Raw genomic sequence first — 25,358 nt, forward strand, 5'->3', positions numbered from 1 at the left:
GAGCAGGGCAAACGCAGCCGCTGCCCGCCGGGAGCAGGGCTGCATGGCAGCACGTGAACGTCGCTCCTTCCCGCTGGGTGTCTGTGGGCTTCTGCGGGAGCCGCTGGTCCTGTCCCCCCATCGCATTGCTGAAATAGCCACAGTTAATATTTGACATCCCTGTTGGTCTTATCAATTGAAAGGCTAAAAGCTAAGTAAATGTTGGTGGAAAATATTGTCTCTCAAATTTTGTGAGCATTGGGATCAACTTGAAGAACAACGATGGTTAAGAGTGAAATGTTTCCACTGCAACCTCCGGCAGCACACGCACTGTGCGGACTAGTCACAGTTTTCTCTGTTCAGTAACACTGGCCAAGTGCAGGGCCCCTGTGAGGAGTGACCGGGGCTGCCCTGGGCCGGGCACAGCCAGTTCCTGCAGGCTCCAGCCACCACAGCCAGGCCCCACGGCCTTGTGAGGTGGTGGGGCCTCCGGGTAAACCTGTTTATAAAAGGTCAAAATCCTGCCTTGCAGGATGTGAGAAAAAAACATGAGAGAAAGAGCCCTGTGAGCACCGAGGTGAGAGCAGAAGGAGGGGCAGGAGGTGCTCCAGGCACTGGAGCAGAGATTCCCCTGCAGCCGGTGGGAGACACCACAGTGGAGCAGGTATTTCCCAGCACCTGTGGACGACCACGGTGGAACAGACATCCACATTGCAGCCCATGGAAGACCCTACACTGGGGCAGGTAGATATTTCCCAAAGGAACCACAGGCTATGGTGGAGCGGGTTTATCCTAAAAGACTGCAGCCCATGGAAAGACCTACGTTGTACCATTGAGACTGGGGAGGAGGCAGAGGAGTTGGGAATGAAGGAGTGAAGCTGAGCTGGGGAAGAAGGGGTAGATGGAGAGACAGTATTTTTTCGTTTTTCTTTTCCTTTTTTTTTTTTTTTTTCTCCCACTACCTAAATCTATTTTAATTGCCAAGAAATTAAACTAATTTTTCTTCAAGTTGAGTCTGTTTTGCCCATGATGGTTAAAGGTAAGTCATCTTCTCAACTTTATCTCAACCCACAAGCTTTTCCACCTTATTTTCCCACCAGTCCTGTTGAGGAAAGGGAGTGAGAGAGTGGCTGGGCAGTGGCCAGGCAGGCAGCCAACTTCAACCCACCACCGACATCTCTCATGAACACTAAATTAACTAATTTCTTTTTTAAAGAAATAAATTACTTTTTTTTTTTCATTTGATGCATTTCTCAATTCTGAAAATAAAAGGCAATGTGTGATAGAAACTCGCATTCTAGGAGCTCATTGCTTGCTAATGGAGAGCAAAAGTTATTGCCGGAAGACTGTTAGATTTTTCTAGTCTAGCAACTTTGCATGTCATGTAAGTGCACTTGCAAACCAGTATCTGCCATCCTTTTTCACAGACTATGTGCAAGAAATTGTGTTGCCTGTTTGAGGCCAATCATTTTCTGATGAACAGGATAACTCAGTTCTAATGCCGACAAGACTTTAATTAGAATTTACGTAAGTTTGTCTTCTCCTTTTGTAAGGAGGTCTGTCAGGACTGTATAGTTATTTTGTAAAACCCAACAGACTTTTTATACTTCTAAGCATATATTATGAATGCACTTTAACTTTAATTAGAAGATGGGTTGTTTTATACACTAGTTTCTTCTTAAGATGCTTTCTGGTAAGTATGGAGAGTGAAAATTCTCTGAGTACCTTCCTGTTCCATCTATTTCTCCATCGATTTTCAAAGCCAGATCCAAAGGGCCTGGCCAGGTAGCTTCATTTTAGAGAACATGGCATCAGGTGATTAAAATGATAGTGGCAGACTTGTCAAAGTAGCTTCAGGTGAATATTGACATGTTTCATCTGTGAATAAACACTCCAAAGTCTTATACAGTGAAGGTACGCATAACTCTATGCAAATAAATGAAATTAATTACATTCAATCAAATACCAGCTTCTAAATAGACCTTTCTTAAAAGGAATCTGGTTTTTTATGTTATGCTTCTAAGAAATTCTTCCTCAAAACCTAGACAAGACAGATTACTTATGAGCTAATATTGTATCTGCTGCCAAGAGTCTGAGATCCCATAGAAAATGGAAGAAATTACTGCAGTTTTATTAAAAACAAGCAAACAATCAAACCTTAGCATTGCAATGGGAAGATATTGTAGCTCTCACAGCATTGTTTTTCTGTGCTCTGCTGTCCCCAAGGAAAGTACGTATTGAAATGGACGTCATTGGTACAGATGCTCAGCAGCTACTTCCGAATATAGTTAAGAATAGACTGTTCCGCAATATTTTTCTAAATGAATTACCAGGTGCATTTTTGATATAAGACAATGTTTTCTTACATTTCTATTTTCTTTTGGAAAACTGTCCAAATTGCTTTTTCTTTACCTGTTTTTATTAAGTTTTTATAACTTCTGTATATTTGATATCTTTCTTTTGTGATTAATGCTGTGGATTTGTAGTAACATATTATGTTGTTTAGTCTTCTGCTGAAAAAAAAGTGGTTTATCCCCTGACAGCAGAAGCTTCATCTGAATTCGCTCTGAAAATACATGGTGAATCTTTGGCATCAAACCATGTGTTGTGGTTAATTTATTCAGTTGGTCTTTTTTATTTTTATTTTATTTTATTTTATTTTATTTTATTTTTGCTTTTCTCATCACTACACAAGCTTTCTCTGTTCCAAGTTTTCATCTTTGTTAGTATTGTTATTTCCTTCTCTCTCTCATTAATTTATTGGGGAAAGTTTGAGTTTTTCTTATTTACTAACTTCAACATTAAATTACTGATTTATCACAACTTTGTTATATATTTAAAAATAATCCAATACTCAGCCAGAAAAATATATGAATAATTCTTTACAGAGTAACACTCTTCTGCTGGAAGCATAACAAGAAATAAGTATCTCCCATACTGCCAGTTAAATGGTGAGGGATTAAGTTTATTGACAGGCAGGGAAATGCTGATTGTGGCTATACTGTTGTTGCTAGCTGAATTCTGTGCTATTTTAAGGAAAGTATTGATGTGAAAATTTTAATTATAGAATCGATAGTGAGAGATCAGTTTACTAGGACCTCATTCTTTGAATATCCATAATTTTCTAACCCTCCTCCCTCCATATCTTATGGTAACAATAAGTTAATAAACATGAACTGCAAGGGAGGAATATCTGCTTCCTTTCAGGTCAGCAAGAATATTATCCAATATTATATACCAAAATCTGGCTGACTGAGTACAGCGTAGGCATTAGAAAAGTTCCTGCTGTAAATTTAACATTGGCCATATCATTATTCACAAATATGAAACAAAAGGAAAAAGCATGAGCCATCTGAACTGTGTATTTCAGTATCATCACACTGATTTTTTATATCAATATTTCCAGCACAGATCCATGAAAGAAAACTAAAGTTTATGCTGAATCTATCTTCTGTTAGGTGGAGAGTGAAAGTGACCTCTCAGAAACTCAGAATGGGAATATTGTTCAATGGTCTTATAGTGGTGTTACATTTGCCATAATTCAGTCAACTTTTAAAGAAGACATAATGACATAATGTTTAAAAGGATCAACAAGTGAAATAACTAGGAGGACCATTGCAATGCAGAAGATGGTAAAATAGGCAACCGGATTTGCTACTGGGATTTGATAATTTTCAGGAATTGTGTGTCTTTTGGATGTAGCAACAAGTGTCAGTATAGGTAAATACGAGATTAGATATACCTTGAAGAGAAGACATAGTCAAACATTATTAGATTATTTCACATACAGTCTGGAGTTAACTAGAAAATGGGTAATAGAAAGTTACCAGATAAGGTGCTGAAGTAAGTCTATTAGTGAGCAGATGGCTTGTGCTTCTGTGTGCACGTTTTGTAAATTGCTTAGATCCTTGTTTACAGTAAAGAAATTCATGAGAAATGAGAATCAGATTATCACAGTCACATAGCCACAACCACTAAAATTTACACAGAGCTGCTTTAGTTCTGGTTTTCCTATGATTTGTGTTGTAGTGGCAAATTGTATTACAGCACTTCTTGGCTGGACTTATTCACAGCTACTTTTCCAGGTTACTATAGGTCATATGTTTTCATGCACCTTTTTTAGCCATATATGAGACTGGGTTTGTGTCTTTTGTTTTAGGGAGAGTACGATAGCACTTTTTTTCTAAACAACTATATTGGTATATTAGTAAGCTTGTTTAGTTCTTTCTCTGCGTTTGTATCTTTATAGTTTATCCTTAGTCACATCTATATGAAGTTAATCTATGCTATATTTAGCATATTTATTTGTATGCAGACAGATATTTCCTTGAACAAACTGACCAGACGTTCTGAATGTGACATCAGATTAAAAATATTGCAGAGTGTTTTTGCTGAGGACTTGTTAAAGTTATGTTGTTAGAAATCACTGGTACGTGAAAGAATTATGCAGTCATTTCCCACTGGATTTGTTTCCATAGTGATGAGAAGGTTTTGATATTAGCAACTCTGTAGATATGTAAAATTTGGGTTTTGATCCAATTCCTAAAATCACCTTTTGGAATTAAGTTTTTGTGTTCTGCTGGTATCATTCTAACTATGTATAGCAACACAATCTATGACCATTTTTCTTTGAAGACTATGATGTGGGGATGAGAATTACCTTCATTAGTTTAGACACTTAAAATTAATTGTCTAAGTCTAAACTAGTCACTTTAAACTCCTTTTATATTCAATAGAAAAAAAAATCTGCCACTTCCAGGGGAAGTTCTTATTATTATACAGTAATATTCTATGCAAAGTTGCATAGAATGAATTTTACCCAACATCTGGGGCTTGTTTTCAGTGCTATGTTACTTTGAGGCGTTGTTTGTGTTGCCTGTTATCTGACATCTGGACACACGTAGGAACCTTTTGCTTGAAGTGGTACATTACACTTGAAACACACATGATTTTGTGTGGCTTGAACATTGTTTTGATGTGTGATCACTCTTGTTTAGCCTAAGCTATCTCAAGAAAGGTTAACCTGTGCATAGATAACTTCAGTAAAACACCGTGGAGAAAAAAATCCTAGGAATGTAACTGACTCACATCATTACTTTTCTATCATTGGAAGACTAACCTTGACAGCACCTCGGACCTGATCATGCTCTGCACCAGGCAATCAAAATATTTCTGAAGCCCAACTATAGGCTTCAGTGCAAATCAGTGAATAATGTCTTGGGAGTCAAGAAATGTTAAGCTACCATCTGATGATCTAAACACGTAGATGCTCAGATACTGGTCTGAGCCCCACTGGGCATATAGCAATGAGCCACAGTCTGAATTATTCCCAAATTCAGTTCAGTGTCTTATTCAGTATCTCACGCTCCCTATTCATGAACTGGGCTTGTTCAAAATCCAATGCATATGAAAAAATTGTAATGAGATGAGACTTTGAGACTAGGAAAATTGTGGCTTTGAGTATAATGTCTTGCTGGGAAGTGTGGTTAGATGAAAGACAACAGGTGTTACTATGAATTTATTTAATGTCACTAATGTTGAGGACTTTGGTTGGTTTTGCTGTTTAGGAGCACAGGCAAGAATGCTGAACATTTACTGGGTGCTTTTCCAAAGTTTCTTTCAGTCCAAACCATAAATAAGATGGCTTGTATTCCCTGTGCTGGAATTCCCTCCGGGTTTTCTGGGTACTTTGTACAAACGCTAACCTTTCACATCCAAGGATAACATTTCTGCAGTTTTTTCCCACAGAATTCAATCAGTAAATAAGTTCCATCTTTCTGATTTGTTATGCTAAACCCCTTGAAGTTGTAAGCCATTAAAATCTTTCCTAACAACTCAGTCATGGTAGGCATAAACTTATTTTCTTTAAGGACTCCCATGGTCTGATACTTATACTGCATTAGAATCTTTCCATATGTTTCTTCTTTGCCTTTGTTTGGTTTTTTATTTTTAATTTTTTTTTTTTTAGAGATGTGTGAGCTCCTCAAGATTTTCAAAATATAGTTGATGCAAAATAAGATAAGTGTCATTCTCCACGGTGGAGAAAGCTGCTGGAAAAGTTGAATCTTCCTGATTAGCACTACCAAGTGCAGTGTGAAAGCTTTGGTCGCAGCCCCACATCTAAGCTAGGGTTGTTTCTGTAACTGTTTCTGGTTATCTCCATATGTGGGCACTGTTTTTTGTGCAATGTGAATACCAATGCATGGAGTTAACCAGGAACTGTCAGTCGGAAATGTCTCCATATATAGAAAATTATACAAATACATTGTTTTGCTGTTTCAGATTAATGGCTCTCTTAAAATCATGCTATAACTTCTTGGATCTTTCCCACATAAGCATGTTTGGCTTAGTTGCTTTTTGTACACAGTTTCCAAGAAGCTTCTGAAGAATCCACCCATGTTCTTCCCTTCCATAGTGACTCTGGTATTTAGAGTAAAACGTTTAATCTGCTTCATTTCCCATACAGTTTTGCAGAGGTATACTGAAAAACATGTATCCCATTATCCAATAACCCCACTTGTGTCTGAATAAAGGTAATATCTTTCTAACATGCAGGCTTCAGAACACATAGAACCTGTTTGGATAAAATTTTAAAAGGTAGAGGCTTCCAAGAGAAGTTACGAGAATGACCATTGAATTAAAATATGTGTCTCCTAGAAAAAGAATTTAAAATTTTGTCTCAGTTAAATTACTAAAGGCGATGATACAGCATAACTTGCCCTCAGGCATTTCTAAATAACTATACAAGCAGCAGAAATGTGGTTGTGGAGGGCATTCAAGTATAACATGGAGATAACAAGGACCAGAGGTGGCTCACAAAATTACAAGGTTTCAGATTAGAACTAAAGATGCTGTCTTTTCAGAAATGCAACTACCCATTAAAGTACCTTACTACATATGCTGAAAATGTTTCCTATCAAGAGTGGATCTTTTTCTAAAAAATAAGTACAAAATAGGCACCCACCAGCAAACATAAAGGAATGATAAAGGGCAAATGCTCACATTAAAAATTCTGATTATTGTCCCAGCTTCTCCAGCCTGACCATAAAATGTTTTGGTGAAAGAAAGCCAAAGTCAAAGAACAAAGTGGAAGGAAACTACCCCTCTGTGTGGATTTAAGAGATACACTCCTGTGGGGAGAAGAGCAAAGGAGAAAAATTAAGTTGGAGCTCTGAACTGTGAAAGGCTTCTCAAGGCCATGACAAAATGATGATCATTTTGGGCTACGATAGGTATGTGGGCAGCTTGTTTGCTTTTGTTTTCTCTCTGGTATTTGTCCTTACTGCTACATAGACAGTGTTTTTGTTCAGACAAAGCTCTTTGGCAACTGTATGACAGGTCACAACCTCCTGAAAGGCACACAACATACATCTAAACTCTGTGGGATAAGAAGGGTAGCAAAACTTTAACTTACAAGGTACCTTAAATCCTTTTATGGTCTAGTGAAGGAATTCCAAGCACTCACCCCAACACAGTTTGATGTGAGCATCAAGCTTAATGATTATCTGAGTAACTGTGACAATGATTAGACAACCCTCTGGTTAATCAGTCATGACACGTGGCTATCATCTTTTCTTTAAGGAAATGGCTCAGCACCAGCTTTTTTATTTTGCCTTGTTGTCTGTGTGTTTTCAGCAATACCTTCTCTTCCATTCCAGGACCTCAGGTGTGACAGCCTATAGTGGAAACAGCCAATCAAACTTACAGTCTGAATAAGAATTATCCCGATTTCTTTTCTCTGGTAATAGTCAAACCTTCTTTTTCTTGACACATAGAATGAGACCACCTCCTTGATTTTTTTTCTTCTCTGAAGGACTAGTTTGTCAAATGGAAAGAATAACTATGTTATTTCTACCTCTTTCTTTTTTGTTTGGTTCTTCAGGTGGAGTTTTTCTTTGGTTTTAAATTTCTGGCCTTGCCCTTCATAACAGCAAGTTTTCAACAGCAGCTTTCCCAGAATACATCAAGTAACTTTCATTACCTACCAAGCTCTGGTCCCTGTTGTGACTATTAAAATCTGATTGATTGAAAATCTAGAATTAATTGATTTTAAACAAGGAGAATAGTTTTAGGGCCAAGTTGATTTTTTCCTTCTGTATCCAGCTGAAGTCCGCACAGAAGGCAGCATATGCCATGTATTTATATATACTTTGTTTATTTAGAAGATTTTGTGCTTCACAGCTGTTATAGTCAGTTCGTCATAGTACTGTACTTTGCCTGAACCTCAGTAGTGGAACGGATGGGCAGAAAAATGAATATTTGGCTCAAATGCACCCTGATGCAATGAAGATTGATAGCTTGTAGTTTCCAATTGGCCTTCTCTATCTGTAGATAAGGGAGGTGGCAAAGAATCCACCTGAGTGCATTGCATTGCATTTTGGTTTCTCAGTCTCAGTCCAAAATTCAGATATATTTTTTTCAGTTTGGAAGCTAAGCTGAGCAGGAAATGAAATTACTGCCAGGACATCCAGTTGTTCATACCATGGACTGGAGCAGCAAGAATGACATAAGGGAATTCCAGCAACTCATCTGTTTAATTGTGCGACTGGGACCCATTTGGCAACCAGTCTTAATCATTGCCCATACTCTTCCAGTCACACCAAGGAACTGCTCAGTTCAGTCTAATTCCTATAACATACATTCAGCAGGACATCCCATGTTAGGGTTTTCTTCCACCTGGCTACATATCCTATCATATTTCTGAAAAGTTCCATGGTGTGAAAGACCCAACATAGGTCCCACCAGATAAACAGTTATGTTCCTCCTAGTAAGCAGAGACAGTGTGATAATAAAAAGTCTGCTAATATATTGTGCAAATTATTTCCAGGTTTGTTCCATTTCCCAACACACAAGGTTTTATTTTTAATAATCCATTGAGAAATGGACAGGAAAAAGAAGAATTTCTTCATTGACCAAACATCACAGGCAGATACCTCATTTCTTCTCAAATGAAAAAAGAACATCAAGCACACCACCACCACCACCACCACCCTCCCAAATTAACCAACCAACCAACCAAAACCCCCAAAACCCCCAACCTCCCCAAAATGTTTAGTTGAGCAGGATAGGGTGCAAGCAGAGGCAGAAGGAAGAGGAAGGTTAGTGAAAAGGTGAAGAGGGAATCCGAAGTGAAGGGAGCTGGTCAGGCATCTCTGTTGTGGCAAAACAAAAGGAAAGTTTAAAAAGAAAAAAATGGAGCTAGGTTACTGAGAAATGGGAAAGAAGATAAGGAAGGGAAGTGTCCACAGGCAAATAACGAAGCAAAAAATTAATCTAAGTATCGAGTCCTGTAAGGAATATTAGAGGACAAGAGGGAAAGAGCCAATAAGTAGGAAGGGCAAAAAGAAAAGTTTAAGGGGAAATGTAGAGGACAGTGAAGCAACATATTTCAGGAGCCCATGTTATATGTATTTTTGTCTGAGAGACAAAGGTGAATTTGAATGACTGAATAGATTCAGCAAAACTAGACCCAACATACAGGTGTGCTTAAAACATGAATCACCCTGGATAAATGAGTCAATGGCTCTTTTCTAGGTTGTTTATTGTCTGCAGACCAAAGAAGGTTAGAGGTAAATAAGGCACAGATGATTATGGTCACAGGCAGTTACCTGAAATGAAATCCACCTCCAAGCTACACTTGATCAAATGGCTCATTCTTAATATTTGTTCCAAGGTTAGCTTTCCTGTGGCAGATCAACCTGTGATGAGCCAGACAGGTACTCTTTGTTGTCAAGTACTGTTTGAATGTTTTCAACAAACACTTCTCAGATTTCTGTTTGCCATTGGGTATTTGTGCTGTGTGAACAATCAAGAAAATTAACATGTGTGAAGATATTATTTGTTGGTGGGATCTAACCTACCTAATTTAGGAACTTTATTTGTGCCTGTTTTTAAGTACCTAGGAAGCTAGTTGGGATTCCCCGCCAGTCGCAGGTGGAGGGCTTTGGGGATCTCCAGAAGGCAGTCCTGTGCACTTCAGTTTGATGACTACATGTTGACTCTTAAAGATTTGTAATACTATCTGCATGGGATTTTCATGAAGCCTTGGCATCTCAGGGTGCCCAAATTCTGTTCACTTGGCGTTACTATTCAAATAAAACCACATACATAAAAAAATAAAAATTAGATATTCAGGAGCTTCCACCTTGTTCTTTTTGAGATTTACTCATTGTAGATGACATGGTTTCTGATGAGAGAGATTGTAAACTCATCTCCAAGCTATTTATTTCTAAAATGGATTTTGTTTGGGATATGCTTACAAATGAAGTGTATGTGGTTTTACTCTAGCAAGTCTTATAAAATAATGGATTTATCAACTTAAAGTAAAGGTATTTTAAAGCTTATTAGGGGAAAATATGTAAAAGCTGCATAGGTATAATTATTTTGGGGGAATACAGATAGATATTAAAATAACTGAGAATTTCTTCATTATTTTAACTGTCTATAAATCACCTCTAGGAGCATATCTCCTTCTTTATTTTAGAATACTTGCAAAAATATGAAGTGGAAGAAGCAAAAGCTGGGAAAAATGAGAAAAAAAAAAGTTACTCAAAGAATGAAAAGGATACAAAAAATCTAAGAACAAACATAAAACTCTCTACTAACTTTACACAGATTCATGTTTCAGTTTTAGGTCTTCTGTACTGCTGAAGTCATTCAGTAGATATAAGATAAATAGATAATAAATGTATATACATTTAGAATTCTGATCAAGACCAGCATGGTTATACATGAGCAATTGAACTCTCCTCTCATTAGCCAGAAGGCTTCTGAATTTCATGCAGTGGCCGTCAGCCAGTGTGGCAGGACTGTTTAGGCCTGCCAAAGCTATAACCTGATGGCACTCTCTCACACAGCATAAAAATGCTGTGCAAAAAGTTGGAGAAGATTTTATTTTTTATAGCAATATGATAGCAAGTTATATTTCTCTTAGACATATGACATGCTTATGTATAGCACCGGGATTGAAGGCAGACTTATGTCTTAGAGCAGTACAGCTATCTTTTTCATTTCCCATGCAAACAGACAGAAAGCTGGCGTAGGGGAAAAAGTGTGGTGTAAAATTAATTCTAAAGGAACAAATAATTCCCTAAAAAGTCTGTATATAACAGCGCTCCATTTTAACATAGTTAAATTGCTTCAGTCTAAAACAAAGATAAAATTTTTACAGTTCTCATTGTCATTATCAAAACCCATAGGATGAAGTATAACTTTAGCAAAATATTATGATTGCTGCATTTTTTATATAGTTACTTTAGAACTGCTGAGCCAATTAAAAAAAAAACCATCAGAAACTGTGTTTGCATATACCAGATTCCATTGTCACATGCACAGGGTAAAAAATAGGCAACTACTGAGCTATTAAGTTTGATAGCCATGCTACTGAGAACTGCTAGCTTTTGGAAGAGCATGTCAATTTATATATATATATATATATATATATACAGAAAAAATACAGATGTAGCAAAAGCACAGTGAGCATGATTAGTATGGATAATCTTTAAGCTTTTGTGGTGGGTTGATCACAGCTACCAGCCAAACCCCCACCCCTTGCTCACTCCTCTCTACAGGAGATAGGATGAAAATAGAAGGAAGACAAGAAGAGTCATAGATGAAGATAGTGATGTTTTGATAGAAAAAGCAAAATGTGTGTGGGCAAGCAAAACAAAAAGAGGAATTTGTTCACTGCTTCCTTTTGGCAGGTGTCCAGCCCCATCCTGGAAAGCAGGGTCTTTTGACCTGTAGCATTTACTTGGGAATACAAATGTCATAACCATGAGAAACACCCTTTTTCCTCCTTTCCCTGAGATTTTTATTGCTGAGTGTGACATCACTTGTTGTAGAATATCCCTTTGATCAGTTGTGGTCACCTGTGCCAGCTGTGTTTCCCTACAAACTCTTGCTCCTCTGATCTGTGGCTGTAATGGCCATGCTGCTAGAATGCTGGTAAATAGCCCAAAGTTCGTTTGCATGAAAGTATCTCTATCAGGAGTGTTCTGGTTTTCACAGTCTGTTATGACCCATGACTTGGATAGGTGCAGACTCCAAAAGAACGTATCTACTGCATTTACAGAGTGTTCTGTGAAGGTACTGTGGAAGAAAATATTCCAGTGGGGCCTTGAAAATAGCCTGCTCTCTTTAGTGCTATACAGGGCTAAAAGGGACTGCTTAGAGAGTGGTGGCTTTATGAAATTTGAACGATGCTTTACTTGTCCACATTATGACATGCTGCTTTCATTTTCATTAGGCTGAATAGCGTGTCTTTTGCCCTAAGGCGAAGTCCAGATTTCATAATTTTGAGAATAGATTGTCAGTTATTTGGGTATCTAGTATAATTTTAGAATATTGTGAGGTTTTGTCACATACACAGAGCACACAGAAACTGTCCCAAATCACAGAATATGGACCCCAATCTAGAGTGTTTCTAGTCATTTTGCTTCCAGTGTATGTTTTCATGATCAGTAGCACAGAGGGCTGAGCACTCTGAGTTCAGCAAAATCTGGGATATTACACAAGTTTCAGGCTTCAGTGATACAGTCTGGGATGGCAGCCATGGATACAGCTCTGGCAAAAGTATGAACTCTTATAAATGTTAATCATTGAGAGCAATTCAAAGCCTGACATGCAAGTTATTTCTTCTTTCCTCAGCCTAAGTTTCTGACTTAAAAATATATTTATTTAACAAAGTTGATCTAATCACCCCCTGGCTGTAATTGCCAGAATATAACTAACTAACTAAATATTGAAGGTGGCAAATACATCCTTGTCTTTCACACTTTTGCACGCTACCTGTGCTCTACAACTACTTAGATTTTAACTTCTTTCCTTGTGTTAAATAATTTCTCTTTTTTTCATTTTTTTTGTCATCAGTATAAGGCAGTATTTAGAGCCAAAACTATCAATAATAATAATTATACAGCACTTAAAAGTGAGGTTACTTTGCAGATGAGGAATGCAGCACATTATCCTGATGAAATTCTATGATGTTCTAATATTTCTTGACCAGTTGAAAGTAGACACAAACTTGAAAGGAGCCTTATGAGAGGAGATAGAAGAAAGTGGGAAAAGAAACAGTACAGGCAGCTGCACAGTCTGTGCAAGGGCTTTTATAAACCATTGCTGCTGTTTGGAAATCACTTTGATGTGAAATTGAATTAGGTAATCTGTCTCTCAGCTTACCTTTCCACCATGTCCTCATCTCACCCCTCCAATGATTTTTGATAAGTAAGTTACAAATGTGCAAGAAGCCTTTTAAAGCATTTAACTACTTGATCAAACCAAATTATGTCACTCTCACCCACTTTTTTTTTAGTTGTAAAAGAACTGAGAAAAGATGTATCTGTAAAATGAAATTCACTGCCTTGAAGCCTTGACTCCAGCCTGCATACCAGTCTTTTGTAGAGTTCTCTGAACATGACAGGAAACAGGAAAGGTGTAGCTGTGTTGCTGTCCCCAGTGAGATGCTGTGAGAAGAGACAGTGACACATTAACCTGCCTTTACTGCTTCTAGTTTTTGTGATCAGCTTTCCTTTCACTCTCATCTTCGCCTGTATCCACCTACCTCTGTCTTACAGTGAGGTTGCAGGCATCCATTTCATTTGGCCTTTTAATTATTTCAGGCTACTATCAAACAGTTTAGCCATATTTTATATGAAAAAGCAAATTTATGATCATATGCTAGCACCCAGCATATTATGATTTTGAAACAAATATGTGTGCATATGCTAATATAGACAAGAACTAATGGATAAACTAATGCATGTGAATATCAAATTAAATATAATCTAAATGTATAGAGTATCACTGAATTCTAAAACGCCCCAAAAAATAGTTAAATCTAAGGCATGCTTCTAGTAGTACCTTTAATTCTTAGGTTCTCTAGTATTTCTAATTGTTATCCATATTGGCATGTTTTATTGTGATATTGCATATTTTATCAAATGGATATTTGAACGTATGCAGTACATTATGTCTTGAGAGGTGGGTACATGGCTCATTCCAACAGGTCATTGGGATTTTAACTTGATAATGGTTGTCAGTGCTATGACATGCTGAACTGTAGTACCAAAGAACCTTGTCTGAACTAGACTCTTGTTTTGTTTTGTTTTTTCCTGGTGGAGCACACATAAAATACAAAAGGGGCTTGCAAACTCAGTGTAAGACAGAGGTAGGTGGATACAGGCAAAGATGGGAGTGAAAGGAAAGCTGATCACAAACCCTGCTGCTTTGCACATCAGGAACTCAACTGGATTTTTTGTTGTCTTGCAGATGTGAAAAATCAGCGGGAATCAAAGATGGTTCCTCAGACAAGGTAACATTAGAAGGAACTTTTTTCCTCCCTATGTCAACCAGCAAGACTAGAGCAAAGATAATTTTGTCAGTCCGTTTGTTTGCACGCCTCCTGTACACTGAATCAAGCATAAGGTTTTGTCTTTGTGGTCATAGCATTTTGCAGTCCTGTTCTCTCTTAACTGATCTATCTGCCACTTTCCCCCACTTCAACCCCACGACACCAGTCTCTCTCCTTAGCTTTTAAAACTACCAAACACATACCACTGTGCTTTATTTTGTAATACTTCCATAGTCAGGATTAAATCCTTAAAAATAAATACAAAACTAATTCAGTTGTGTCATGGTTTAACCCCAGCCAGCAACTAAGCTGCTCACTCACTCCCTGCTCCCAGGTGGGATGGGGAGGAGAATTGGAAAAAAGGTAAAACTTGAGGGTTGAGACAAGAACAGTTTAATAATTGAGATACAGTAAAATATAATAACAACAACAACAATAGTAATAATAATAGTAACAGTTATAATGAAAAAGAGGAATAAAACCCAAGAGAAACAAATGATGGACAATACAGTTGCTCACCACCTGCTGACTGATGCCGAGCCACTCCCCAGGCAGCGATCAGCGGGGCCCAGCCAACTCCCCACAGTTTATATACTCAGCATGACGTTATGTGATACGGAGTATCCCTTTGGCTAGTTCAGGTCAGCTGTCCTGGCTACGCTCCTTCCTGGCTTCTTTTGCATCTGCTCGCTGGCAGAGCATGGGAAACCTGAAAAGTCCTTGACTTAGACTAAGCACTACTTAGCAACAACTAAAACATCCGTGTTACCAACATTATTCTCATTCTAAATCCAAAATGCAGCACTGTACCAGCCACTAGGAAGAAAATTAACTATCACATCTGAAACCGGGACAATTTCTCAATATCAGAAAGAAACTTTCAGGAACTGAGGTATGACCGCTTCAGAACTTGAGCAAGAATTAAGTGTATAAAAGAGAAAAGAAAATCTGCATTCTAGAGTTTTGATGAAGAGCAAATAGGTCCCAACCTGGATGTGCGATCTGGAAGAAAGTTATAAAAGCTGACTTTCAAATTACAGGCTTTTCAAATGGAAAGGATGAGTCCTTCTGAGAAAGAGCAAGTGTTATGGTTGAGGGTAACTGGAACATTGCAATTGTGTTTGAAATGCTAGACAGAATGAAAGCATTCCTTGCATACTCATTCTAACAATACACACTTTCCCCCAGTATTTTGCTAAGCTACGTCTTCTGCTCTCTCTGAAACTTCACAGTGAAAAAGTTAATTGGCTTCCTTGACAGTTCATTCAGTAAAATCACTATCGCAATCTCCGCATTAAACTGCCTATTATTTTTTTTTTATTTTTTTCTGCAATATAGGTTCAATTTTTGCTATAGAGTAATAGTAAAATTTTTGACAGGTGATTAGTAGGACTACTGGAAATTACATTCTTTATCTTGTAGAGGGAAACCAGTATATAAACATATCAGGCACAGTTTGTTTTCTGGTATGCTGGCCGGTCTTACTAACAATTCCAGAGTGGGTCTTTCTCTTGAATACTAAAATCTAGCAAGGCAGGAAAGTTGCATCCATCACTAACACCTCTCATAATGCAATTTATTACTAGATATTTTAGATCTTATGCATTAGACAGCAACTATTGTAGTCCTAAATTAACAACAAAAAATAGATATTTTTAAATAAACTGTGGATGAATTAAGCTTAACTAAAAAATAGTAGCTGAATAATGTCTTTGGTTTATCCAGTGCCACTCCTATGCAGAACGTTTTTGTTTCTTCCCCAGTTTTCTTGTGCATTTAATTCAAATGTTATTTTCTTGCTTTTGTCATTCAGTCTGTGGCTCCTTATTTGAGGCGCATCCATTGTACTCTGTGAAGATACCCATGACAGCTTATCCCATGGATAAGCCCTCAAAAACAAAAAAAAGGTAAGGCAAAAGGGGTCAATGTCTCTTCCTGTGTAATGTTTTATAAAGCAATGATCATTACATTAACATAGTTATTGATATAAATATATATATATATATATATATAAGCGCTACTATCAGTGAAACATAGCTTCTGGAGAAGCACATATCCTTGGTTTGAAGATATCAGGAGAAAGCATGTACGATCCCTTTTTCCAGTTTATTTTCCTTTGGTAGGTATTCCCTTTCAACCAATTGGCTTTGATATCTCACTTTTTTTGCTTCATCCTAAAGTAAAGAACAATAAAAACTTTTACTTTTTATGCAGATGGTACATAACTCATCTAGAATCCTATTGGTTGCTAACATTAAAGTCTTTGGTATGGCCAGAATGGTAAGCTTGCAGAATCAATGCATAAGACTATTTGATTTTCAAAAATTATTATCGGTTTTCTTCAACATGTGCATATAAACCATTTGAAAATGACAGCATCTTCTGAAGATGTGCTAAATATTTCCTAAAATTGCATTTTTTTAATTTGGGTGTCCATAAATGTTAATGCCCTTTGGAAACTCTGTGACTCATGATAGTGACTTGACTTCTGAGGCTATACCAATTCTTTTGTACAGACTTTGCTGTTTATAAAGTTCCAGCAGGCATGAATGAAAACAGTAGAATATAGCCAAGTTTATCATCTAAAGCAAAAATCATACTGATTTCTGCAAAGCTACTTCAAATTTATAGCACTACAAACTGGAGACCAACTGGAACAGATGGTAATAATTATTAATGGTAAATACATTTAATGAAAATAAAATAAAGAAGGTTGTGTGGCAACAAATACCTGAGGAAGTTAGGGATAGTAAATTTATTTCATTGTCTAAGTCTCTGCATGTTGAAGTACCAGTTTCCAGATGTATTATACATGTTTGTGGATTTTTTATGCTTTGTTCTTGATAGTAAAATGGAATTGAAAGTTGGAGCTGGACAGAAAATGATTTTCACATCCCCAAAGAATTATTTTTTTTTTTATTTTCAAACATTTTTCCCAGACTAAACCAGGATGAAAAATTGGACTGTCAAATGTGTTTAAGAACTGAAATTAAAAGATAAAGAACAGATTTTATTTAAGAAACAATAAATAGAGTTTTCAAGGTTTTTTCAGCCTAGGAAACAAATGTATGGCTGGATATGATGAGAGCTGCTGAGGAGGCAGATAGGCAATTTTTCATTGTTTCAAATGAAAAAAGTGTTGGGAGCATGAAATAAAGCTTGCAAGTGGCATAAAGTGCATAGCTATTCTTGAAATGCTCCATTATAAGATACTGTAGAAGCTGAAAGTTTGCCTATGTTCAAAAACAGAGATTATGTCCTAGAAGAAAAGTCATCCATGCTTATTAAATATTTGGTGGTCGCTGAGCAATAAATTCTTGCATTTCAGAATGTAGTCTGAAGAAGCAGAACTGTTTGCGTGTTCCTATACTCTCTCCTAAGGATTTGCTGTTCTATACCTTTAATCTGACTTAACACAGGCATATACTTTTGTATTTTTACATTTATCATATGTAAAATGCACAGGCACAGATGAACATTGAAATGAAATCAAATTGAATTGTTTCCTTCTGCTAATTTTGAAAAAAAAAAAAAAATAAAATTGGGGGAGTCTTTGAAATATTTTTCTTAGTTGCTGTAAGTAAGGTTCTCTTAATCGGGGAAAAATAGTCTTTTTTTGAGAAAATACTGTAACAGAGAATTTCAGAATTTCAAAAACCAACTCAAAGGCTGGTAATGGAAATTTGTCAGAAGTTTCCCTCTCTGATAAACTGTATCAATTTGGGTGAATTGGTGTTTCTAAGGAAAGAAATACTAACAAGGTTATTCTAAACCATTTCTTTGTTTAGATTCTGGATAAATTGTTAATCTTTTAGCAATTAATTTGAATTAAAAAAACATCTTGCTATAATGAAAGTATTCTGAAACTAATAATAGACATTGGCAGAGTACCTTGTCTTCAGGGCATTTTGTATATTAACATGAGCCATGTCATGCACCAGTGCTGTTAGATTACCCACGTAAGAAATCAGACCTATGAACATGCTGGATATTTCCTTATTTGGAGAAGGGAATGTACAGGACCCATACAATGATTAATAAAGCACATCCCTTCTATCTCCATAAAGTAAATTAGAGAAACTCCATAAACAGGGTGAGGAAATCAGCATCTTCTACATCAGACTTGACTAATGATAGGTTCTCTGCCCTTAGCAAAAGTTTGAGAACAAACTCGTACTAAGACATTTCAAACTCAACACATATACTCACATATAGGAAACATCTGTGTACTTGTCTGCACATGCGTGTGTATGCATTATATATTTGAATACGTGAAAGAATATAATCTAGTCTTAAAATGGCAAGTAATTATGTCTGACACTGGTTCTGTAAAGTCAGTGGACTTGTCCTACACTCATTTCGATTCTATTTACCGCCAAACCCCCTAACTCCTTTAATGACTTATGAAATCACAGAACTACCCTGATGCTACCTGTGGAAAAAAGACAGTACAGATCATTTAATATTTATATTGTCTTTTTCTTTATTTTATTAACTTGATAGATTCACTGATAATGGAAGTATTGTTGCAACAGTATCTTTCAATTCAACTATTTAAAAGTGTACCTAGTGGATTTGCTATTAACAAACTAAGAATAACATACATGTAACATATTGTAAAGCATTATGTTTTGAAATCTATCAGATAGATTCCAGTTTCACACTAGATGTGGAATCCCTGTTCAGTTTCTGATGGGAATATGTTCCCAAACCATTTTTATCACTCTCGCAACAAAACCTAAAATTACCAGAGGAATAGTATAGATAACGCAAAAGCCTGGGGAGCAGTAACAGTGAACTGAAAGTCACTGGGATGGTACTACTTGACTCACTCAGTCCTCTGAGACAAGCAAAAAATATGCCAACTATATTAAATCTTGCAAACCATATTAAATATGCTATACATTTTATCCGTATGTATAAAAAAGATGCATGTAATATAGTGAGACATATACATAGATGGTGAATTGCATCCTGACTTTGGTTTATGTAGGATGAACAGCAGAATGAAGTCTTCTGGGAACACTCTGGACAAACAGGCAAATGCAGCCGCTGAGTACGTAAATTGAGGAAATTGAGTAGGATAAAAAAAATATCTGTAAGTAGTTTTTACTAATGCTGCCACTTCTGGAATAGAGGAATTTATTGAAATGGTGTGGTTATCTACAAATAGGCACTTCTAGGGTATTATTCATCTCATCTCAAATGTACAAAGTACCCAGTGAATCACAAATGAAAAGTCTCTTTTTCCCACTGACTATAACAACAGCTTAGTGTAACTACCTTGCAGAAAGCCATCTGGATTGTAATTTAAGAGAGCAAAATCTCACCCCCTCTGTCGTGTTTTGGGGTGTGTGGTCTGTACAGGCTGTTTATCCCTGAAGAGCGTTCATGGAAGAATGATTAGAAAACAAATAAGCTGATGTTATTTTGTAACACCGAAAGCACTCAATCTGTTTTACTTATAAAAAAGAAACACAAAGTGGGGGCAAATAATGTTTTAAATGTAGCAAGAAAAAATATAATTAAACTAATGCTGAAAGTCACAATTAAGAAATAAGATGTGGGTGGTTTTGACTACAAGGATGGCTTATTAAAAGAAAAATGCACAAACATTGTTGGTATCTGGGCATCTTTCAATGACATTGCATGATTTGGGGTATTTGAAGATCTTCCTCACTTCAAACAAAAATTAATTTAAAGATGTTTTAAGAGTGCCATTGCTTCTTTTTGATAAGAGATTGTGTTGAATTTAAAGGTAACTCTTTCTGATATTATAATTCCTTAAATTTTGAATCAATCTATGAAACCAATGTAAATATTACACAATTAGTCAATAATAGTGGAAGACAAGTGAGGAAAATCTTAACAGAAAGAACTTCTGTTTTCATGAGTCATTAGATATCATCAGTACCTGCTACGGTAAGTTTCTTCAGTAATTTCACTGCTTCCTAGACACAAAAAGTTTGATAGAGTCAGCTTCAAGGATGACCACCAAAGACTGTGCAACTGAGAGATGGTATAGATAGTGCCTGAGGTGTGAATGTAAGATTAAGGTACCTTTTATTCATACATCTGGTATCATAACATATAGGAATACCATCAGAGAATAGGCAACTGTTGGAAAACAGAATCTGACTTTAGAGACTAACCTTAAGTCATTGGTTTTGCATATTGAAAAAACTCTTCCATTATGCAGTGGAGTTGAACATGTTTTTTTAGTAAGCTTTTAATGCTGCAAAGCAACAGTATTCATCAAAAAAGTTGAGTAAGATACCCAGTAAATCACAATCCTGTCTTGGAGTTTATATTACAATTTACCAAAATTAGCTGAGATGCCCAAAGTGTTCCCCCTTTTTCTTCAGGACATCATAAGTTTCCAAGCCCTGGAGTGCATTCTCCCTAATTAGGTAGCTTTCCAAAAGTCACATATAATTTATAAGGATTTGGATAATCAGTCTGTCTTCAAAGCTGGCTGGTAGTTGCAGGGATATAATGCAGTGTTTAGAGAAAGCAGAGGAATCTCATCTTCTTCAAGGTGCAGGGGATTATATCTGGGTGGGGATTTACCAGGGGCCTACAGCTAAGAGGGCTACGACCTCTCCATTAGCAAGCGTGGAATAACACAAACGTGGCACTGCGTGAGGAAGCAGCAGTCCAACAGCACAACCCCTTCCTGCTCCCTCATCATCCCTGTAGCAAACAAAATCATGTCTTAGGCAGAAAACGAACCGTGGGCTTGGATAGCATTGATTATTTAGTGTATTAGCAGAGGGCAAAGTTTACATGCAGTATCAATTAGGAAATATTTGGCAATGAAAACAAGGCCAAAGGCCTTTTTGTTTTATGGCCAAATCCTGCTCACTTTCCTCACATGAACAGCTCTAATGAAGTCAGCTGGAGCTCAGTGATTTCACTCCAATCCTTAAATCTCTTGTAAGCTGTAGCTGAAATCTGAAAGTATTTTAAAAGGAAACTGTTAAACTCTGTGCCTAGTTACAGATTTTGCTGCTTCCTTTATCATCCTCTTCTCAGATCACCTCTATCCAAATGCTCCAAAAAAAGCCCTGTAGATATTTTCTTCTCATTCTTTTTCTTTAAATACTGTAATTCATATTTATTTCCCTTAATTCTGTTATAGGTTTCTTAGAAATTCAACACTGTAGTGATCAGAGCTGCTCTTTGAACTTTCCCACAGTGTGGGAAGATTCAGAATTACTGAATGCTGTATCACACGTTAAAAGATAGATTTCCCTTTCTATAGGTTAAGTTGTACCAGCAAAAGCAGCGGTTTGTCAGAGTACTTTTCTAGGGAAAGGGTGCCGACGACTGGGGTGGGATAGACGAATTGTGTGACGTGTTAGTGCTGGGGTGCAAGTGCTCTTTGACCAGCAAATACCTTAATGCAAGGTAGTCATGGCTCAGGACTCCTTTGTTCTTTGTCTGCCTTTTGATTAATCAGCCCTCTGAGCAGCCGGGGTGTGAATCCCCACAGCAGGGCAGTGCCTGCCCCTGCCCCTGCCTCTGCCCCTGGGTAAGGACAGCTCTCCCGCTGCTACCCTGCTGCTGCCTCCTGTCTTTGCAGTCAGAGCATCCCCTTTCTTTTGTAACATGCACATCCAGCTTTACCAAAGAAAGAAGAGACCAGAGAAGATGACAATGCTGTTTCTCCCCCCTACTCAAAGAGTTAGCAAAACCTTGTCTTTGGCTATGATTGCTAATATTAATCAGAAATGCCAATACAAATTCAACCTTTCAGTTTGCTACTGATTTGGATGACTTTGAATGTATTAATTATTAGTAATTCCTAATCAATATGTTTGGTGATCATATATGATCCTGTTATTCAAATAAGAGAATAGTAATAACTAACTAGGAGCCTGCTTTTTTTTTTTTTTTTTTGAAACAAAATGCAATCATGGCAAACTCTTTCATTGGCAAAAGCATTAGACTATTTTCTTGCAAAGAACTAAATTACTTGGAAACTGTTCAGACCTAACACCTTCCTAATACTTGGGTTGTCACGTAACAGTTTCCTGTGATTTCTTAAATTTCTCACATGAGCCTTTGGATTCACAGAAAAGTGAGCAATGGGACAAATTACTCATTTTATGAAAAGTAGAGGAAAAAAAATTTCTGATTAAGCCTCTTGTACCACGCTCTCGTGTTTTGTGTTTTCTGTTATATATAGAGATTGTGCAAAGCTTCAGTTGAGCTTTGGATATTAAATTCTGTGTGGTAAGGAGAGTAATATTTTACTAGAACACTAAGGATAGCACAAAAGGGTTCAAATGCTCCTTTTATTTACATTTGAAAAAGATCTTTCATTAAGTCTGAAATATTTTTGAGAAATAATTGAGCTAAAATACTGGTTTTGTTGAGGATTTTTCTTGCTCAAAATAAGTTAGAAAGAAATGAGAAGTTAATGCATAATAGAATTTCAAGCTTTCTTACAGCCAGGTGGCTTGATTTAGCTATGGGAGCAAAACTCCAAATCATGGAGAATAAGGATCTAAACACAACTGGGTATCCTGAATCCATGTTTTTAGGGAAATGGAACTTTTAAGTTATTTCTTTGAAATCTCATTTTCCTTCTGTATCAGAAATGAAACACTGCCAACTCCTTGCAGTTTTGAGGGATCAGGGCTGTTTCCCAGCTTCTCTAGAAGTCTGATCTCACACTGAAGTCAGAGGTACAAGCCTGTCTTTATAGACTCTGTCCACTACATCTCCACTAAATGTCTCCAATAAACGCCCCTAATTTGAATCTTGTTACTGCTGTTTCTGAGTTCCTATCTACCAGCTGGACAACAACCTCAAAGTGAAGTCTTGAACAGGATCCTGTGCCCAGAGTCAGGGAATGGAGCAGCTGATGCTCCATGATGATTTGTCTGCATCCCATGTGGTGGCAAGAGTCATCTGTTTTATTTCATGTCTGCAAAGCAATAGAGAATTACAGTTTGGCTTGTCAGGCTATTTCGCTCTCTGAAGTCTTAGCACCTCTTGAACAAATAAATCTCATCCATTTTGTCTTATCAGTTCCTTTTCTTCCAAAGCATCACCATCTGATAAAAATGCTTTCTTAAATGTTATACATGTAGGCAGCATGGACTGTACATGTTCGGTTATTTGTTTATCTCAAAACTGATAGGTAGGCTTAAACTTATTTCTTAAACATTATTTCTATAGCTTTTGAAATTTGACTGCTGTGAAATCTGTCATTCTGGCAGTCTCTAAACTTTTACAAGGTATAAAACAACTCTGGGGTTTTTCATGGAGACAATAAAAACATTTCCAATCTGACAACAAAGTCATTATTTGGACAAAACGCTATTTTGTTGCATGTATCTGTTATGCCTCCCAAAAATTCATTCTGATACTTGTTCCTCCTCATTTGCTTAAAATGGCTTCTCTTCAATGAGAACAAGTAGAAAGTTAGACTGCAAAATAATTTAAGTCTGAATGGTCTCTGTTTATGTTTCCTCCACTCTTGAGCCCAATCTCTAGCCAAGCCAAGGCTGGACTGCTTCATGCTGCCGAATGTAGTGCATCCTGATTGTTCCAGTCTGAGTAATTAGCTGCAGTAATCATCAGTCCTTAAAGATCCATTAAAATGGTATAAATCTAGGGTAAATCTCTGTCAATTTGTTTTTGTCAAAACAAAGCATGAGAAATGGATAAAATCATGAACTTGATTTTGACCTCAAACATAAAACTTCAAGACCTGTCAATTTAAAAAAGACTGGGCTTGAAGTTTTATGTTTGAGACCAAAATCAAGTTCATGATTTTATCCATTTCTGATGCTTTGTTTCCCATCTCATTAGTATTGAACAGTGTTAATGTTGACTTAAAAAATCCAATGGGTCCTGATAAATATTTCCAACAGATCTTTGTGTGTTTAGATTTTTGGGATTTTTTTCATTAGAAAAACAGTTGTTTTTTGAAGGTGTGGTGTTAGTTTTAGTATGAATTTCTTTTTCTTCTGCTATACATGTTTGTTTGGATACTTCCTATATTTTAAAATTATGAAACCTTATACCAGGAGATCAAGCAAGTTCTAACAAAAACAAAGATATTCAGGAAAATAGATGAGAGAAAGGTACTTTAAGCCATGCCACGATTTTCTTTTTGGTTTCAAATTATTTGATTTCAGGACTTTCTTGGTAGAAAACACTAAATACTCTAAGTATGCATCTTATATCTCTTTGTTCTCCCTAATTATGAATGAGTGAGCCCCAGGGACACTGGGAATAACAATTCCTGATTTTTATTTTATAGCGGGAACAGAAAAAGGACACATCATTTTGCAGGTGTTGAAAAAGTCTGAGCCTGAGGCTAGCTCACTTACATTTTCAGACAAAAAGGGGATCCCACAGCAAAATATCCCCCAGATTCTCACAGAACTGAAGAATATAGAACTAGAACCAGTGAAAGTTTGGGGAAGAATCTCATTTTTAACATAAATTGTTGGTTTGAACCAGCCACAGTTTTTGTTTGAATTGTGGTTTGAATCCATTCATTTTATTTTGACCTGCATGTGGATTCTGTTGCATAAATTTTATTGTCCTTTTTTATACTTCTGTATTAAAGCACAAGTTTATTTCTGCCCCTACAGGTACGTGCCAAACCCCTTGTCTTTGCTCTGTGGGTGTGAGTCATGGTCTGCATACACTGCGGCTGGCAGTCAGTCTGTCCCAGTGCCATACAGCAGTGCCGCTGTCATATGCTGACTGCAGAATTGTTAGGTTACATCCAAAGGCTTCCACATGGAGGGAAGAGGTTGCCACACTATATGCAGAGCATGCCAGAGCGTGCAGGAGCTGGCCGTGGCACTGAGGCGTGAAGCCAAGCTTGCAGGAGCATGGAGGATGCACTGTTTTCCAGCCAAGCGCGCGCTTCCACAGTGGCAGCTGTAGCCAGGGGGAGCCTGGTTATGGATGGCTTGTGTCCTGTAGCGTAAGCGCCCAGCCTAAAAAGCATTGAACACGTGCAAACTCTGGTTTTGTTTCTGCTCTCTCTCCTTTTACT

At 37.2% G+C, this 25,358-nt stretch overlaps 2 long non-coding RNA genes across 3 annotated transcripts in view; both read left to right on the forward strand.

The window, feature by feature from the left end:
• Positions 1–547: 547 nt before the first annotated feature.
• LOC130151829 (uncharacterized) lies at positions 548–16,235 on the forward strand. The gene is made up of 3 exons (XR_008822737.1): positions 548–723; positions 14,248–14,290; positions 16,143–16,235. It is a non-coding gene; the product is annotated as an uncharacterized LOC130151829 (long non-coding RNA).
• A 3,091-nt stretch (positions 16,236–19,326) lies between these two features.
• Positions 19,327–25,358, forward strand: part of LOC130151868 (uncharacterized) — a 36,150-nt gene continuing 30,118 nt past the window's right edge. For both annotated transcript variants that reach the window (XR_008822765.1, XR_008822766.1), the window contains exon 1: positions 19,327–19,427. This is a non-coding gene — a long non-coding RNA (uncharacterized LOC130151868). The remainder of the gene's footprint in view (positions 19,428–25,358) is intronic.

This window comes from Falco biarmicus, chromosome 6 (assembly GCF_023638135.1).
Source record: "Falco biarmicus isolate bFalBia1 chromosome 6, bFalBia1.pri, whole genome shotgun sequence".
NCBI lineage: Eukaryota > Metazoa > Chordata > Aves > Falconiformes > Falconidae > Falco > Falco biarmicus.